We start from the raw sequence: 19,343 nt of genomic DNA on the forward strand, positions 1-19,343 counted from the left end.
ACATACTTTATCAAGCCTTATTTCTGAAACGGATTGGTCAATCCCAGCAATTTGTGCCTCTGATTGCCTAGTTTCACCTCAGGTAACTACAAAGCTACAAAAGTTAAGAGCTGTGCGACGATACCCCCTTTACCGAGTGGAGTCACATACGGTACATTACGGCGCGTTATTGCTCTGGAAGTTTCGGTCTCAAAGACAGAAGCTCCATCACTGCCTGGGAACCAGCAGGTGTTGCGTCACGGTGAAGATCCCGGAGCGAACGTGCGGCTTTTGTAAGGAGGTGTCGGTCGGATCCTTTCTCCCGGCGGCCCTGGTTCTCACGGTCTCTGTCCGTTTGTCTGGCGGGTCCCCCTGCAGCCGTAAATGTCTCGGCGCTGTCGGTCTGAACGCTAAAACAAATACCGCCGCAGGCTGCTCTAGTCGTATATCACCGCCCCATTCTCCTCAGACTGCAAGGCCGTTAAGAGGCCTATTAACCGCGACTGACATTACGCTGAAAATAAAAAAAAGACAGAATAAAAAATGTCTGCCCGCAAGAAATTATGTCTCCGTAATAATGTCTCCGTATGGCACGCATGTACGCTGTTTCTTTTGATTTTTTTCTCATTAAGAGAATAGAAATCCTTTTCTGTCCTTTCCTTCTCGTTTTTTTTTATTGTATTCTGTAATGGTGTCTAAGCCTTAAACCAAGCAAGCCTGGAAAATAACACGAGCCCGGAGATGCATTAAAGGGTGACGTTGTGTTGTTTGTCTCTTCACAATCAGTAATGGTGCTATGGGGTTTTGTTTTTAGCTGAAGCGGACATGCTCCAGGGGTAAATGAGGCTTGTTTTTAGCTGAAGCAGACATGCTCCAGTGGTAAATGAGGCTTAAAAGGCCCTCCAGCCCCATCCAGTTGAGTGTTTATGTTTCTCACACGTCCTTTCTGCACGAGGCTCATCCACTTGTTTACTTCCAGACCCCCGACTTGTGGCCCCTTTATGGAGCCAGAGCTCTGTTAGTTACCCACGGAAAAGAACTGGAGGTGAACACTGTTAAAAGGAAATGAACCAATGACCCTTAATGTGACATTAATAATTCAGAACTTTGCTAATTTGGGCAGCATAACGTTCCTTCAGAAAACATTTGTTCCGTTATGCCTAAAATCTTTAATTAATCTAAATATATTTTCTCCACTTCACCAGCATAATTCATTCAGTGCATGTTTGCTGCATAGTATGTTTCAACATTTCTCATTTCTGTTTCTCGAGAAAGCTCCAGCTTTTTTGCCTCCGAACAACATCATTCCAGTTCCACAAGCTGTTTGAATTGTGAGACTTTACAGCGTAGGTCATTTTTATTCTGCAATAATGAAGTTGGCCACAGCTGGATTAAAAATCTACATCGATGGACCTCATTAACAAGTAATCCGGAAGTAAAGGGGAACTTGAGGAATGTTCCACATAGTTATCTCTATATCCTGATTCTTCTCTATCCTTTTCTCTCTTTACTCTCAGTTAACTGGCAGTCACAGCAAGCCTCTGAGCATGCTCAGATGGGTCCTCCTATTTTTAAAATTATCACCAGCAATAACAAACATTTTTAAACGGCAATGATGATTTCATTTTTTTCAACTGATACACCTCTGCCTAGTCAGCTAGTTTTTGAGTTTCCAAAGGAATGGCATAATGAAAGCGAAATTGTACCAACGTAAACCAAAAACATTCTTTTAATGTTTGGCGCAATGATGGATCCGTTATTTAGTCACAGTGCTAGAAGCAGTTTATTGTCCTGGAGGCCCCTGGGAGATGTAGTTTTTGAGATCATTCCCAGCTTGTTTTAAACTCACAGTCTGCCCTGTGAATACAGCAGTTCTACTTGCTGCTGTTCTTCAGTGGCTTTCGGTTTCTCCATCATGAACCGGTATACTGTAGCTTTGTCACATTTTGCTCCATAGTCGAGGATGATGTAAGAATTACCATGATGTAACTGTCTAAACAAAACTTTATCAACATAAAAATGGCAGGTTTCATGCACCAAGCATATACTCTCAACACCTCCATTAAAAAGATTTAAAAAAACATTTGTGATCAGACTAGCAGTTGGGTGAAATTTAAGGCAATATCAGTTTCACAATTAACAAACTTGAAATACTGCGGAGAAACATGGTTATGTAATCATCAGTAATATTTACCAAATTTGGCCACCTCTGGTTTAAATGTCTGTTGCAATTAATCTATATTTTAAGGCAAGATTGCTTTTTATTTTCATTTTTTACTGATAAAAAGAAGAAAAGGGCCCTGTGCAAAAGTTTGGGAACCCTTTTGGATTATTTTTTGCTACTTTTTAAAAAGAGAATCATTTGTTAGGGCTTCAATGAGTCATGAGTCAGGTGAATATGGCTCAACTTCTTATTGTGAAGTAACATGCTTTCTAAAGTATGCAATTGCAGTGGCTTTTCTGTCTGGTGTTAACAACCATGGGTTCCTCAAAACAGTTTTTCAGAATGAAGATGGTTGATTTCCATCAAGAAGGAGAAGGACAACTCTCTCAATGTTTCAAACAGCCTATTTTCACTGTCAGAAACATTATTAGAAAATAGAAGATAAATGGAACAGTCAAGGCAAGGTCTGGATGAGCAAGAAAGATTTCAGATAGAATGGCCTGAGACCTGATGAGAAACATCACTTCAAAAGAGCTGGAAAAGGAGTAGCAGACACAAGTCTAGCTGTTCACAGGACAAAAATACAACATACTTTAAACTAAAGCCTTTTGGAACAATGTGCTTTGAACTAAAAATGAACTTTCTGGCCACCACCAAAGCAGGTATAGTTTGGAGAAAAAGGGTGAAGCCTTTTTAAAGAATAACACCTTGCCAACTGTGAAGCGTGGAGGTGGATCCATTATGCTTTGGGGTTGTGTGGTAGCTGGGGGCACAGAAATATCATGTATGATTGGAAGGAAGAATGGATTCCTGCAATTATTAATAAATCCAAAAGTTAATGTTCGAAGGTCAGTCCAGACATTGAAGTTGAAGAGAGGTTGGGTATTCCAGCAAGACAATGATCCAAAGCATACCTCAAAATCAATGATGAAGTACCTCCAGGAAATACAGATGAAAGTTTTGGAATGGCCACCACAGTCACCAGAATATTATTAAAAATCTGTGGAGAGATCTCAAACATGCTGTATATCCAAGGAGGCCAAAAGAATATTGAGCTGTTCTGCCAGGAAGAATGTGGACAAATTCCAAAAGCGAGAATTGAAAGACTCTTAGCTGGCTACGGGAAGCATTTACAAGCTGTGATAGTTGCCCGAGGAGGAGTTACAAAGTACTAACTGGATTCCCCAACTTTTTTACAGGGACTTTTTCCTTTTTTTATCAGTTTGAAACTAAAAAAATTAAAAAGTAATTTTAAACTTGCTTTACAATTTGAAGAAATATATCATGATTAATGTTGTGTACCATTTAGAGGTCAGGTTCTGCCTACATATTAAATGTAAAAGGCTTTTTTACCAGGGGTGCCCAAATCTTTGCACACTACGGTTGGTTGTTACTGCAAAGTGGGTGAAAAGTTATCAATTAAATCATTTTCCAGTTTTTATTTTTAATTTTTAATCCAAAAGTAAAGGAGAACTTGAGACATTCCTCAGAGTTAGAGTTATATCTCTGTCCTGATCCTTCTCTCTCCTTTCCTCTCTTTCCATTCTCTTTCCCCCTTTTGATTGTGAACATTGCCGAAAAAGTAATATGATTACTGTAGATACGAATATGATTGGGCATTCAAATGTATGCATAACAGGGGAGAAAAGCATTGAAAAATGGTGATTCTGCTTGCAGTCATAACATAACATGACATAACATAACATAACATAACGAGAACATAGCGAGAACATAGCGAGAACAGACCATTCAGCCCAGCAATGCTTGCCTTTTCCTACCCCTAAGTGCTTAGTTTGCCTAAAAACGAAATAGTATCGAGCGCTGTATCACACCTGGTCTTGAAAACCCCCAGAGTTTCTGCCTCCACTATATGAACTGGCAAGCTATTCCACACCGTGACCACTCGCTGTGTGAAACGATACTTCCTAATATCACCGAAAGAAAAAAGAAAGCTGATTGAAAGTTGAGTCACCCAAGCCCTTTCCGCGGCTGTATCGCTGGAGCTGCTCATTACGCTTACGATTCAGAGAGGGGGGGCGCAAGGAGCGGGGGAGAGGTGGACTCCGTCCTTCCCCCTCCCCCCCCCGGCCGTTTGTAGTCCGTCTCGGGAAGCGCTCTGACGACAGCTCTCCCTCGCCGATGACGGCCTGTCCTTCGGAGGCGACGATCGGCCGGGGCGGAGGCTGGAGCGGGGCCCCCCGGGGCGAGGAGCGGGGCCCCCCGGGGCGAGGAGCGGGAGATGAGATACGTGGCATGATTCACCGGACCTCGTTAAACTCTACCTTCGTCTCATCTCTGAGTCAACGTCCTCCTTGTGTCAGCCGTGGGTGTTCTATTATCGCAATCACTTGAGGCCCGGATGATCGCGGAACGGGTCCCTGGCTGTGGCCTAGCGCTTAGGGAAGCGGAATAAATAAAATAAATAAAAGCCGCGACAATCCCAAGAAGTTTCAATTATTTATTTGATCGCACTTTACAATAAGGTTCCGTGAATTGACATGAGCTAATGTACGTACTTGAAACTACTATTGAGGAGTTAATCTGTACAATCTGTACAACTGTTGATGTATTTGTATATCATTAATTCATGTTAAGAATTACATTCCTTATTGCCAATTCGTATTGGTATGAAAAAGTCAGTTAATATTTGAGTTATTGTGGCCTACCTGTCAGCTTGAGCCAGTCCGGCCCTTCTCCACTGACCTCTCTCATTAACAACGATATTGGACAAATATTATTTGTCCATCATTAATTCATTTTAACAGCAACACTAGTTTGACTTGAATGTACTTGAATGTAACATTGAATATATTATGAATAATATGAAACACTGATTGTTGAGTCCCCTGAAAATGCATGCTGCATTCAGGATACTGTTGCAAGATGTCAGATCCATGATGGTGGTGTAGTTGACTTCAGGTGGGCTTGGCTGGTGCTGCTATACTGAGTGCACACCCTGCTGACACTAAACGTTCTCACAATGTTGCTGCAGTGTTCTGGCAATGTTGTAACATCAACAAAACATTCTAATAATATTGTGAGGACATTTTGTGTTCTTTGCCTCTGTGGAGCTATTGCCTTAGGTGCTGGTGAGACCAGTGTATGGAGCTGGAGGAGTTCCATCGGAATAATGTAATTATTAATCAAAATGTAATAGGCGACAGTACGGTGTAGTATCATGCGTATGCAACAGACCTGGGTCACAAATACGGAATTGTTTTGGATTCAGATACTTTTCTGCGCTTGATTTATCTGGCCTGGTACAACCGAGCCAACCAAGAGGAGCAGGAGGCTGGGTTTGCACTTTTAGCACTTTTTGAGTGTTTCATATTTTTGAGGTACAAATACATCAGGCAAGCTCAGTAAAGTGTAGAAAAGTATTTGAATCTGAAACAATAACTGTACAAATTTGACCCTGGTCTGGTATGGACTGGGCTTGTAATATAAAAGTTGAAGGTTCGATTCCCAGGTGGGAGACTGCTGTTATACCATTGAACAAGGCATGTAGCCTAAATTGCTTCAGTGTACAGTATATAAGACTCCATCCCTGGACAACTTCACTGGGACTAACCCAAAAAAGAGACGGTGGAGCACACAGAGTTCAGAGAAACACGCTCTGTTTAATGAACAGGGGTGACAATATCAGTTTTTGTTTTTGCTCCTCTGTCCATATAAATGAGTTTCTCTGAGCTCCACCATCTATTATTTGGGGTTAGTCCCTGTGAAGTTTAAGGATTAAGGAGTCTCACATTTGTCTATTTGTCTTGGTTGTAGAGCACCAATTAGATTTTTTTAAATCTGGCTTGTCACACGTTGGGTATTTTCCTTTTTACTTCAGTGTATATGTAGTTGGATACTGAAAATGCTAAATTCGCTGTGGATACGAGCGTCTGTTAAATGGCAGTCATAATGTGAATGTAAACATTATCTACGTAAACGTAAAGTGTGCATGTTGCCACGGTGTCCCTCGGGAATGCGTATCCACTCTCTACGGAGTCCTCTCTGGGGCCCGGACCCAGTCTGGCATTTCAAAATAAAAGTTTGCCCGGATAACACGTGCTTTACTTCCTGCGAGAAGGAGCTGGAGGAGGAACTTTACCTCGAAGAAAGGTCAGAAAACGGACTGGTCCAGAAGCGCTCAAACTCAGTGCCGTCTCCCTGGCGGAGAGTCAGGAAGATGAAGAAAGGTGGCGTAGATGCGACGCATCACGGCACATCGGAATAATACGCATAACATTATTGGCATTTGGCAGACGCTCTTATCCAGAGCAACGTACAATTGATTAGACTAGGCAGGAGACAATCCTCCCCTGGAGCAATGCAGGGTTAAGGGCCTTGCTCAAGGGCCCAAGGCTGTGTGGATCTTATTGTGGCTACGCCGGGATTAAGACCACTGACCTTGCATGTCCCAGTCATTTACCCTAACCACTACGCTACAGGCTGCCCCTTATAACCACCCGAGAGAGAGGCCTGGTCCCAGCCGATCATCGTGTTCTGCCCATTTCACCTGCAGCGCTCGTCCAAACGGCAAAATGTAAAATACAAAAGGAGCGCGGAGAGCCAGCCTCCAGCTCGGCCAAAAGCTGGGGGATTATTTATGTTCCCCTGGCATCCTTCCCTTCCACTCTTTCCAGCTAATTTCTTTTTCTCCTCATCACTTTTTCCGAATCGCGCCGTCTTCCCGCAGACTGTGTGTTTTTTGGGGGGGTTTTTGGCTGTTAAAATGACAGCAGAAATATAATCCAGATCCACAGCCCATAAACAGATCATACAGGTTTTCGATAAAAGCAGCAAATAATGAGGATGCATTCTGCAGTGGTGCTGGTCTTAGGGTCTTCTGTGGTCAGGACTCTGGTGTTGTACGCACCAATTTATTAGGTACACCTGTACACCAGCTCCTTAATGCAAATAATGAATTAGCCGATCATGTGGCAGCAAGTCCATCCATCCATTATCCTAACCCGCTTATCCTGAACAGGGTCGCAGGGGGCTGGAGCCTATCCCAGCATACATTGGGCAAAAGGCAGGAATACACCCTGGACAGGTCGCCAGTCCATCGCAGGGCACACACACCATTCACTCACACACTCATACCTACGGGCAATTTAGACTCTCCAATCAGTCTAACCTGCATGTCTTTGGACTGTGGGAGGAAACCCACACAGACATGGGGAGAACATGCAAACTCCGCACAGAGAGGCCCTGGCCGACGGGGATTTAAACCCAGGACCTCCTTGCTGTGAGGCAGCAGTGCTACCCACTGCACCATCCGTGCCACCCTGGCAGCGGCTCAATGTGTAATAACATGCAGACATGGTCAGTATGTTCAGTTACATTCTGAGAAAACATCAGAATGGGGAAGAAATGTGATTTAAGTCGCTTTTTTTTTTTTTTTTTGGCCTTTTTCTGCTTTATTGGACAGTATATAGAGACAGAAAGAATGGGGGCAAGAGAGAGGGAAAGACATGCGACAACTTGTCAGACAGTCGGACAGTCGGATTCGAACCGTTGACGTCACGGCTCACAACGAGCATGCAGTCAGTGCTCTGCAGGCTGCGCCACCGAGACACCCCAGATTTACGTAGCTTTGACCGTAGAATGCTTTAATTCTCTCCTGGAGTTTTCCTGCACAACAATCTCTAGAGTTTGCGAAGAATGGTGCGAAAAACAAAAAAAACTTCCAGTGAGTATCAGTTTTGTGTGCAGAAACGCTTTGTTAATGAGAGAGATCAGTGGAGAAGGGCCGGACTGACTCAAGCTGACAGGAAGGCCACAATAACTCAAATATTCTGCAACAGTGATATGCAGAAGAACACACAACACATTGAACTCTGAAGTGGAAGTCCAATGAATACCTAATAAATGTGTCACTGAGTGTGCATGTGTGCGATTATTATGACCTGCGGTATTGTATGTGTGAGAGATTGTGCTGTTATGACCTGCGGTATTGCATGTGTGAGAGATTGTGCTGTTATGACCTGCGGTATTGTATGTGTGAGAGATTGTGCTGTTATGACCTGCGGTATTGTATGTGTGTTTTTATTATTATTATTATTATTATTATTATTATAAATAAGACACCTTTGGCTCCACAATAAAGGGCATTTCCATCATCGTGACCCAATTTTATATCAGTGATCATCTAAATACAGCCTCAAAATATTGTATTATTACTCAGTATGCTTATAAATAAGGAGCAAGCCTGCTTTTGAATAATAAATAGCATGTGAAATTGTGGAATGGGTTTGACATGTTGATGGGGGTTGGGTAATTCACAAAAACGTTAATCAATGGATATATTAGTATTAGTATTTATTCGATGTTATTGTGATTATTGTATTTATTATTTTAAAATCTTCTCAACCTGTTGCTATCTGAGGATAGCACAAGGAGAGTTAGGGGGGAGGATGACAAGTCGTGGGAAATCAAACCCTTTTTTTCAGAATAAAATGTGTTGTATAGTTTAGTAAGCAAAATACAGTGTTTTATGTCATAAGACCCATAACATCATTTAGTTTCTGTGTCCTTTTGGAGTCTCCAAATGTCCTTTTTGGAAAATTTCCTAGACATAGCTTAGAAAAAAGCAATGCAGAATGCTACAATATCAACTTTCTGTTGATATTGTCATCAAATTTGAAAGTGGGTTTGTCCAGTGGTTTGGCTGTGACTCCGCTGTGTTTCTTAGTGCGCCAGGCACCGCCACAATAATCTGCATCCACTCAAAAATAGACAACCTTTTCAGTGAGAAAAAAATGTTCTACTTTCCACTGTGTTTCAGCTTCTGTGACTTAGATTTAGTAATATGTACAGCAATTAGGAAAATAAACCCCAAAGGGTTACCTTTCAGAAGACACCAGGATTAGATAGATAGATAGATAGATAGATACTTTATTCATCCCGAGGGAAATTTTAGGCATCCAGTAGCTTATATACATACACACATATACACACATATCTCACACACATAAAGATCAAAATCACTCACAGAAAAGTAAGAAGTAAAGAGCATGTGAAGTGATTACAAAGGCCTAGTAGGGACTGGCCCTGTGATATATTGATGGATTATGCCTGTAGTCAAAAGGATTCAAGAATAGTAGGCATTTTATTTTGGGTCATGTCACTTTCCAGCTTGTGTTAAGAAAAGGGGTGATACTTAAGGGACCCTAGCTCCACCCTGAGGAGGCAAGGAAAGGAAGCAAGCAAAGGAAGCAAGGAAAGGAGAATTCTGGAAATCGAACGTACTTTCAATCGTCGGTTTGAAGCCACGTCAATTACAGACGTGTCAGATGGGTAGAGGTGGAATCATAGGTTGATCATTCCTATGTCACACAAACTGACTGGAAAACACACAAAATATACATGTACATAGAAGTATAAAAGGAAAAGAAAAATGGACTGGCTACGGATCTAACTAGCCTGGGCAAAGTGGTCACCTCTTGGCTGCCAGTATGCTGATGGTTCAATATGCTGAGGGATTAATGTCAGCGTTTGTCACTGTTCCACTGATGGTGATTGGTGGGCATTATCAGGAAGTGCAGCCAAAAGGTATCCACCAATCACGGGCAACGTTGTTCAATTCCTGTTTCACACTCTATCCCACTCTGAGTTCCTCTGCAGAAATTTTCTCGCTCTTATGTTTAAGCTTGTCTTCAGTGTTTGGACACATGTAATCAAAATTAAGGTCAACCTTATTTTAGACTGCACAGAAAGGTGTGGAAATAGGGGGAAAAGTCAGTAAGAAAGCTGGAGGTAGCATCTAATGACAAACAGGGTGTAATTTCGTTGAGTGGGTGAAGTTGGTGTGTCCCAATCCGGCTTGTGTTTTTCACAAATAAAGTGAAAAACACTGCATTTAAACTAACTTTTCTCCAGTCATTATCTACACTAGGGTGCCCTATTTCGGTGTGCATTGTGATGGTCGGACTGACAGGTAGATGGATATAAAATACAGTGACAGACACAGTTTGGCTTCTTTATGAAAATAATGGTTCTTATGCTTCGTAGTCAATGAGACGTTAATAATGCGTAAATTGATTCATTTTCAAGTGTTCAGAAACGCAGCCATGATGGTGTCAGCAGTGTAATTATCTTGTTTTTTTTTCTCCTTTGTTGGTGACATCATTTTGTGTAGGAGTTAATCGCGAGTTTTTTTTAATCGGCTTGCTGTTCACCTGTATACACCCCCCCCCAACGCACACACACACACACACATCCCTCTCTACGCTACCTCACGGCACACAATCAACGGAAAAGAGTGACAGTAATTAGCATTCTGCACCCTCCTTCTGCCCCCCACCCCCATCTTCCCCTTCCAATTTGTAGCGTTAGGAGTTTATTGCCTGGCAACCACAACTAAAGTACAACTCGGCAAAGACGGGCTCCGTCTGAGCGTGCTCAGAGGCTGGCTGTGACCGCTAGTTTGCCGAGAGTAAAGAGGGGAAAGGAGAGAGCGGGATCGGGACGTAGAGATAATTGTTGAAGATCACGGGAGACGTCGAGCCTTTCACGGCGATGGCGGGAAAATTGTCGGAGGCAGAGAGGAGAGCGGATTCTGGGATTGTCTCGCGGGGAGCCGAGCGCCGGTCAGCAGGTGTGTGTCTCTGAGAGTGGAGCACAGGGACCCTCACGGTATGTGTTAAGGAGGTGTGTGTGTGTGTGTGTGTGTTTCATACTGTATGTGTCTATGCACACGTGAGTGTGTGTCTGTGTGTGCGAATGTGCCTGAGCGTGTATGTGAGTCTGTGTGTGTGTGCACGTGTGTGTGTGTGTGTGTGTGTGTGTCAGTGTGTTTTCAGTGGTTTTATCTGGGCACATGTAACTGGATTAACATATCCCCCACACATGCTATTATAGCCTGCTAAATGCAGTTGATACATTTTAATTAGATTTGGAAAATGGATATACATTCGGTTTCCATGCAAGCTTTACAAAAGCTCTACAAATTGCAGGTAGACAATCTATTATTCTGCTGGGCACAGTAGGGCTGTTCAATCCTGTGTGATTGATACCGCTGTCACTCGATAGCAGCCAACAGATGATTGCTCTTCTCTGAACCTGTTTACCCCTCTCGCTGTGTAGTCTTATTCCGATTTCCATTCGAACCACGCATTAGGCACCATGACAAATACTAACAAACCAGGTGGCAGGACCAATGACCGCTCATTTTTTCCCTGCTGAAAACAACAGCTCAAGCTAGGTTTTGTAACAGCTGGTAGCAGGTTGACCAGTTCAGACTGGCTCCCAGCTCAACATTGTTTGACCAGTACAAGACTGGCTGGCCAGCTACAAGCTAGCTGGTTGACCAGCTCATACCTAGCTAGACCAGCATTATGACCAGCTTGGCAATGTTGATTGACCAGCTCATGCCTGGCTAGACTAACTTCATGACCAGCTTGGCTATGCTGGTTGACCAGCTCATATTCAGCTAGACCAGCTTAATACCTGCTCAATTCTCAAGCTGGTCCAGCTGGCATAGCCGGATTTTACAGCAGGGTAGTCTGCTTTTGTATGTTTTGTTTGCCTGAGGGCTCCTGTTGGGTATGGCAGAGAGTTGATCTGGGGCTCATGTATTTCATCCAATTACCTGACACAAGCAATAACCTGTCAAAACCATCACACCATCTCTAGTTTGGTGATGTGCAATTAAATATCATGTAAGTATAAGACAATGCGCTTATAAATCTCTCACTCAGAGATAACAGCGAATGACACTGTCATGGGCTATATCCCAAGGGCCAGTGGTCCAAGAAGTGTCACGTGACTGGGCCGAGATTTTGGGCTCTTTCCATTTGCTTATCTTCACCTCCTCATTTCCTTTCCTTGACTCCTTTCATCAATCCTAGCTCCACCCATTAGAGGAGGCAACGAAAGGAAGCAAGGAAAGGAGAATTCTGACAAAAAAAATGTATTTGCACTTTCAATTACAGACGTGTCAGATGGGGATAGATAGGTTGATCATTTGTATGTTACACATTCCGGAAAGAAAGGACGCGCTCAGTAATTTGTTGGGAGCCTCTTGTTGTAGCTCCTCACTTTCACACAATGGCTTTCTCTGCCAGTCGGCGTGTGGAACTAGTCGTGCTGAGTGTTGGAGAAGCTGCTGTCGAGATGGAGGATCTGGCAGGGGGTAAAAGTCAAGCAGCAGGTGCCTGACTTCAGCGGGGTGAGAGCACCTCGCCGCTTTGAGTCCTCCGCGGTCGGTCAGATCTCAAGGGCTGCTAAAGCGTGAATTTTTCAAAGACGAGTGGACCGTCTGACCTGGATCTGTGAAGCAGCAGGCTACATCAGGAAGGCTGCTGTTAATAGATTGGCTACAGTATGTGGCTTTTCCTCCACAGAAATAAGCATGTGCATTTTGAGCCCTCATCACCCAGAGCACATTAGGCATGACTGGGTATCTAACCTGTAGGGGCTTAGGTACATGTGCTGGTGCTTCAAGCCCTGGTGTAGCCACAATAAGATCCACACAGCTTAACCCCATGTTGCTCCCCGGGAGCCAGATGGTGGCTGCCTATTGCTGCTAAGCAACTTGGATGGGTCAAATTGACAAATTCGGAGGATGGGGTTCAATAAAGTATTTCTACTTCTACTTCTATATTGAGCACTGCTCATCCAGAGCACGTAAGGCATGACCGGGAACAGGTATCTAGCGCAGGAAGTAATCTAAGCAGGTGGTGGGCAAGTACATATGCGCCTGGCATATTTACTCTTGATCTGAACACCATTTTGTTTTGTTATATCACCCCAGGCAGGAGTACTGAGTTAGCTGTATAACTTCCAAGAGTAAAGCCTGGAATGGCTTTTTACTTCACTCCATGTTCCAGATTTGGTTGGGGTGGGAGGTTAGTCAGTTTATCTGGCTTACTCAATACTCCTGATTTGTGGAACGGGGCCCTGAAGTGTAATTCTGAGAGAGTGACTGGGGAAGGAAATTAATGTTGCGCGTGGCCCCCCAGTGTGTGCGACTCCAAATGGCTTCCTACCCTCCTCATAAATAACGCACTGTAACAAAAAAATTAAGCTACAACCCTGCAGTAAAGATACTTTAGATACATTTTTAGAAGCTGATGGGCTTCAGGAAAACCTGAAAACCTTCAGGAAAAAACTATTTAAAAGAAGTTAGAGCTGCACAGTGCTGGATCGGCCCTGATAAAAATATGAACAATAAAGACATCGAGGCCAACTTCCAGCTACCTATCCTCTTGGACGACACGTGAAGCTGTATCTCTGTTCATTCTGGATACACTGGAATGGGCAGTGAATGACCTCTCAGGCAGAGTGCTGGGTCAGAGGCGCTCTATGTGCAGTGTAACCTTGCCAACTAATGCGCCGCAGAACTATGGCAATAAAAGCGCAACAACGCACAAAGCGGACTGGGTTTAGATTGACCAGGCGCTCTGATCCTGATTGGTTGTCAGAATACCAGGTGACTGTAGGGGTAATGCCTTGCCTGTGTTTGTATTTTGCAGAGCCTTGGGTCAGCAGAGAGAAAAGAAGCTCAACAGAAGAAGTAAGTGGAAAAATACACACATTTTTGTGGGGACCAAATCCACCGGGGGCGACATGGCTCAGGCAGTAAGAGCAGTCGTCTGGCAGTCGGAGGGTTGCCGGTTTGATCCCCTGCCTGGGCTGTGTCGAAGTGTCCCTGAGCAAGACACCTAACCCCCGTTTGCTCCTGATGAGCTGGTCGGTGCCTTGCGTGGCAACCAATCGCCGTTGTTGTTAGAGTGTGTGTGGTGAATGGGTGAATGAGAAGCATCAATTGTACAATGCTTTGGATAAAGGCGCTATATAAATGCCAACCATTTACCACTCACAGTCATTTCTTTAGTCTTTTGCACAAGAAGACCGGGCCAGTCTAGAGTGAATTTAGTCTGGGACTAGGCTTAATCCGTGTCTGCGGGACTGCTCCCATATTAGTTAACCCTTGTGTTGTCTTAAGGGTCAAAAATATTTAACAGCAGAGCAAACCCACAAAATGATCTTTTTTCAACTTGAAATTTGATGACAAAGTTGCATGTTGCTTCAGGCAAAATTGAATTAAATTCATAAAGATTCAATTAAGCTGCTTTATTTTAGGGGTTTAGTGAAGGCGGGTCATTTTTATAGTATACAGAGTATACAGAATATACAGAATGTTCAGACTACACAAGGGCTAAGTGCCAGTCATGTGGGACCATCAGAACTGAGGTCATTGTTTACCGCACGCGGATGTGTGCTAAATTGAAAGGTACTAACTGTACAATAACAATAACATGTCAAATCCAAAAGTCTTTGAATCGTGTGTCATGGCAAGTCAAAGTACTGGATATTTAAAAGGATGTAACCATCTGATCACTTCACTCTCACCGGAAGCTTACTGGGTGCTTCCGCTGTTGAAAAAGATATTCAAGTTGTACCATCGAATACATCAGAATGACTGTACACGATATTAACTTAGTAAATATAAGTAAATATAAACAAACTGAGAATCGACTGTTGCGCTGGAATTGTGTTGGTTTAAGTAGCTGGTGTGACTGTTGAACAGGCGTCGAAGGTGCCAAATGAGGTGCGAAAGGAGTGAAACTTTTGGGTTCGCTCCGGTTTCATGTCCGTCTTACTGCCTATTTTTCTGGCGACGCAGCGTCTCGACCTATTTCACACTTCTTGGAAAAATTTGCACAAAAATGAACGTTCATTGCGATGTGGTGAGAGGCCAGCTGAGAGGAGCTTGTCTGAGCATCTGATTTATACAAGGGGGGGGGGGGGGAATAACTAATCTTGCTGATTTGTTTTGTACGTACATAAACTAAGTCATTAAGGAACTTTTAAGAATTGTAGAAGAGATTCAGCCTGGCTAATTCACTTTCTCCTCAAATTCAAATAGCTTATTTGTCCATTACATGCTGAATCATTTTGCTTATTTCAACAACAACAACAGTGTGTGTGTGGGGGGGGGTTATCTTTTTTTCACACGAGTATTTTCAGTGACTACAAAATGGAACTACAAATGGAACCTCACTCAGATTATTAGTGTTTCCTGTGCTCATGTCATCTGTCACCAGGATGTCAATATTTCTTATTATTATTAATTGGTTCTAAGTACTGGAATTAAGTCTAATTTATTTGTGGCGGTGGCTCAAAGCTGTCATCGTTTTGTTTCATGAGTCATTATTGAAATTGTTCCTTCTAGACAGCTCCAGGCCCTGTCATTTCCAAAGTGCCTGGCGTGCTTGGTCACGTGAGTCTCCCCGACAGAGGCTTTCTGGAGAACATGCAGCTGGGTCAAACGCCATTTTAGAAATTATATTGGCTTTAATTTAATTGCTGAGGCGTGTTGAGTGAACAGCCAGCAAGCTGTGTTAATGGCGCACGCACAGGTACTTTTATTGAAATTAAATCAGTCGCTGCTGACTCATTTATATGTCACCTGAATGCATACGTCCAAACATCAATCCACTTTTAATTCTACTGTCAGATACATCAGTTAGCACTGGGAATTTTTGGCGGAGAGAGACGGTGTCTCTCTTTCCCTAGTTAAACAGAGGGCCCCAGATCTGGTCTGTGTGTGTCGGCAGCCAACGGCATTGCGGTGTGAGTGATTTGCCATTGGCTCGCTTGGCCTGGCTCACAGCTCAAACCGCAATGCAGTGTGTGTGAACGGTTTTCCGCGACCTTGCAGGGCTTTGTCTGTAGAACCATAGAACTGAACTGAACTGAGGAGAGTCACAAGGGTGGTTTCTCGTAAGGCACTCGAGAGGTTTGAACTGCAGCATGAGTTGTGACTCTGTTGCTGTGGTTTCAAGACATTTTTCCCCTTAAGCCACAGATGGGATTGCCAGGTGATTCGTTTTTTTTCTTTACTGCCTTGAACAAGATTTCATCAGTGAAGCAGAGTACGTCAAAACACATACTCACAAACACACACACACACACACACACAAACAGTGCACACACACATCACAGCAACACACAATCTTAGATGTGCAGTCTTGCTAATGCAGATGGCAGTGATGCACACACACCCACATCCACCTGCACACACACTTCCTTCACTCTCACACACACACATGCACACAGACACACCCACATGCAGGCACACTCTCACACACTCACACACACACTCACTCACACTCACACACTCACACACACACACACACGCACTCTCACACACTCACACACACACTCACTCACTCTCACACACTCACACACACACACGCACACTCACACACACACATGCACACTCACTCACACACACACACACACACTCACTCACACACACACACTCACACACATGCACACTCACTCACACACACACACTCGCACACATTCACACACTCACACACATACACTCGCACACATTCACACACTCACACACATACACTCACACACACACTCACACACACACACACATTCACACACCCACACACACACACACACACATTCACACACCCCCACACACACACACACAAACTTGTGTAAAGGTAAGAGTTGATCTGGGGTTGGTCTCTTCCCCCGTGTGATTCATCCGGCTGACTCACCCCTTCAATCCGCACGGCTGCCTCTGCTCCACTGACGCTTTTACCGTCACGTGGATGATTACAGAAACCCTGCGCTACCCCCCAGCACCCCCCCACCTCACCCCCCCTTCCGCAGTGCTCCCCCAGGGCCTCGCTGGTCCCCCAGGCCGGCTCCGCGCCCCCATCGTCTTCACGACAGCGAGCACGCACCCACGCCAGTTTCTTCCCGACGGCGGGGTGGGCGGAATAATGGCGTCCCCTTCCCCTACGCTGCCCGCAGCGTTTATAAACGTCCCCTTTGATTGCGGGGCTGTGTGTGACGCAAAACGCGCCTGCCTCGACAATTCTATCTCGCTTATTTTTTCACTGGAATGTGTCACTCTACGTCTCACCGGCAGAGTGGAAATCATAACTAAAGTGTAGGTGTCTGTGATGATGTAGGTTTGTAGTTAAGGCTGAAAATTTTAATCTACACTTAATATTTTTTGCCCCTTGTCTTTCAATCTCATAATACGCTGCTCCTTGCGATGTGTCTAAGTATAAGACCCTCTTTTCCCTGCCCGCACAGCCCACGGGGAAAAACATTAGCAATGTCGCAGTAAGTACAATAGGTAATTTCAGACTTCTAATGGTCAAGAGAGGAATTACAGCAACAAACACGCTCAAACCACAACACTGTTTATCCCTCCCCCTTCTCTGTGAACGTGCTGACGTTGAACCCCCCCATGCCATTGGCTGTGGCAATTACATTTTCAACCAATGAGCTTGAATTATTGTACAGCTGTACAATGTTTTGGTCCAGAGTGTCGGTCCGTCAACTGTATATTCTGAAACCAGTATTTAAGAACTATAAACACAGGCAGAGGGTGAGTCAACAAGTCAGTGAGCCTTTTTCAATGAAATTTACAATGGTCTTATTACAATGTTTTAACACAAAAACCTTACCTATTGTAAGCTGCAACCTGGAAATGTGGCTTCGTGTAGCACTGAGGCCCAGGTCTGTGGCAGCGTCTCATGCCTTCATCAGTGCTGGGATGAAGAGGACTTGTGGGGTGGGGACAAACAATCCCCCAGCCCCCACCATTAGCGGCAGCGGCAGTTGCTTGTTTAAACAGTTGCCGGGTAACGGACAGGGCCTCCGTAGGGGTCAGGTTGTGCGGCTGCAGCGTGTGAACGCCTTTAAAAGCTAATGAGGCGTGACCTCTAGACGGTAGGATTCGGGAACGAGGGACAGGCATGAAAGAGAGGAGAGAGCACTGCTTTTTTTCCTCGTCCGTTAAGAGAGCTGTTATTTCTTGGGGGCGCGTAAGCCGTGTCGGCGACGGTGAAGGTTGTGGTGCAGTGTCCCCGTGTAAGCCCTCGACCCCCCAGACAAATGACACGCCAGCATCATGTCCAGTGACATTCCGCCACAGTTCAGCTGCTTCTGCTTTCTGCTCCTGCCTGGGTAGCTCGCTTTACGCGCTCAATGTACGCGCTCAAATTCAGTGTTATTTCAGCTCTAAAGGCTGGTTTACACTCGACTCGACTGAAATCACATCATTTTCATGAAGGTCCTAACATTGCCTGACATTGACGATGGTCGTTGTTTCATTCAAATGACACTCACCGAGCACTTTATCAGGTATTTAGACTTCTCTTTTAGACTTCTACTGCTGTAGCCTATCCACTTAGAGTTATGATCCGTTGTGTGTTCAGAAATGCTCGTCTGCATACCACTGCTGTAATGTGTGGTTATTTGCGTTACTGTCACCTTCCTGTCAGCTTTGACCAGTCTGGCCCTTCTCCTCTGACCTCTCTCATTAACAAGGCGTTTTTGCCTGCAGAACTGCTGCTCACTGGATGTTTTTTGTTTTTCACAACAATCTCTGAAAACTCTAAAGACTAGTGTGTGTGTGAAAATCCTAGGAGATCAGCAATTTCTGAGATACTCAAGCCTGACACCAACAATCATTCAATGGTCAAAGTGACATTTCTTCCCCATTCTGACATTTGGTCTGAAAAACAGCTGAACCTCTTGACCATGCCTGCCTGCTTCCAGTAATGGATTTAGAAAATGAATGGCTTTTAAAGATGTATGTAAATTATCTATGAGCTGCAGACCCCAAAGCCTGGAGCCAAGTTATGAAAGCGTATATTGTGAATTGGTAATGGATATCATTCAAAGAAGAAAATAAAAATAAAAAACACTAAAATGACAGAATTCCTCTCGACAGCTAGAGAAGTAGGTTGTGTAGCCATCAGTGCCTTATTTATGGCTATTTAAAAACATTTTTTAAAGCATTTAATGGTAAAAATTTTAAATGGTCTGTGTCTGTGTGTGACTGATCATGGACATTTATGTGAGTGTGTACATGCGCATATGTGTGTGGCAGTGCGTGTCTGTATGTGACTGATCATGTGTGTGTGTCTGTGTGTGTGCACATGTACAGTTGTGTGAGTGTGGGTGAGAGTGTTGTGTACGTGTGTATGTGTGTGGCAGTGTGTGTCTGTGTGTCTGTTGTGTATCTGTGCGTGGCAGTGTGTGTCTGTGTGTGTGTTGTGTATCTGTGCGTGGCAGTGTGTGTCTGTGTGTGTTGTGTATCTGTGCGTGGCAGTGTGTGTCTGTGTGTGTGTTGTGTATCTGTGTGTGACAGTGTGTGTCTGTGTGTGTGTTGTGTATCTGTGCGTGGCAGTGTGTGTCTGTGTGTGTGTTGTGTATA

General features: G+C 44.2%; 1 protein-coding gene across 1 annotated transcript in view; it reads left to right on the plus strand.

The window, feature by feature from the left end:
• Positions 1 to 19,343, plus strand: part of LOC133114194 (ankyrin repeat and fibronectin type-III domain-containing protein 1-like) — a 140,439-nt gene that overhangs the window by 65,673 nt on the left and 55,423 nt on the right. Inside the window, exon 2 of the mRNA XM_061223362.1 lies at positions 13,612 to 13,652. The gene's annotated coding sequence lies outside the window, so the exon portion shown is untranslated. The remainder of the gene's footprint in view (positions 1 to 13,611; positions 13,653 to 19,343) is intronic.

This window comes from Conger conger, chromosome 16 (assembly GCF_963514075.1).
Source record: "Conger conger chromosome 16, fConCon1.1, whole genome shotgun sequence".
In the NCBI taxonomy this organism is placed as follows: Eukaryota; Metazoa; Chordata; class Actinopteri; order Anguilliformes; family Congridae; genus Conger; species Conger conger.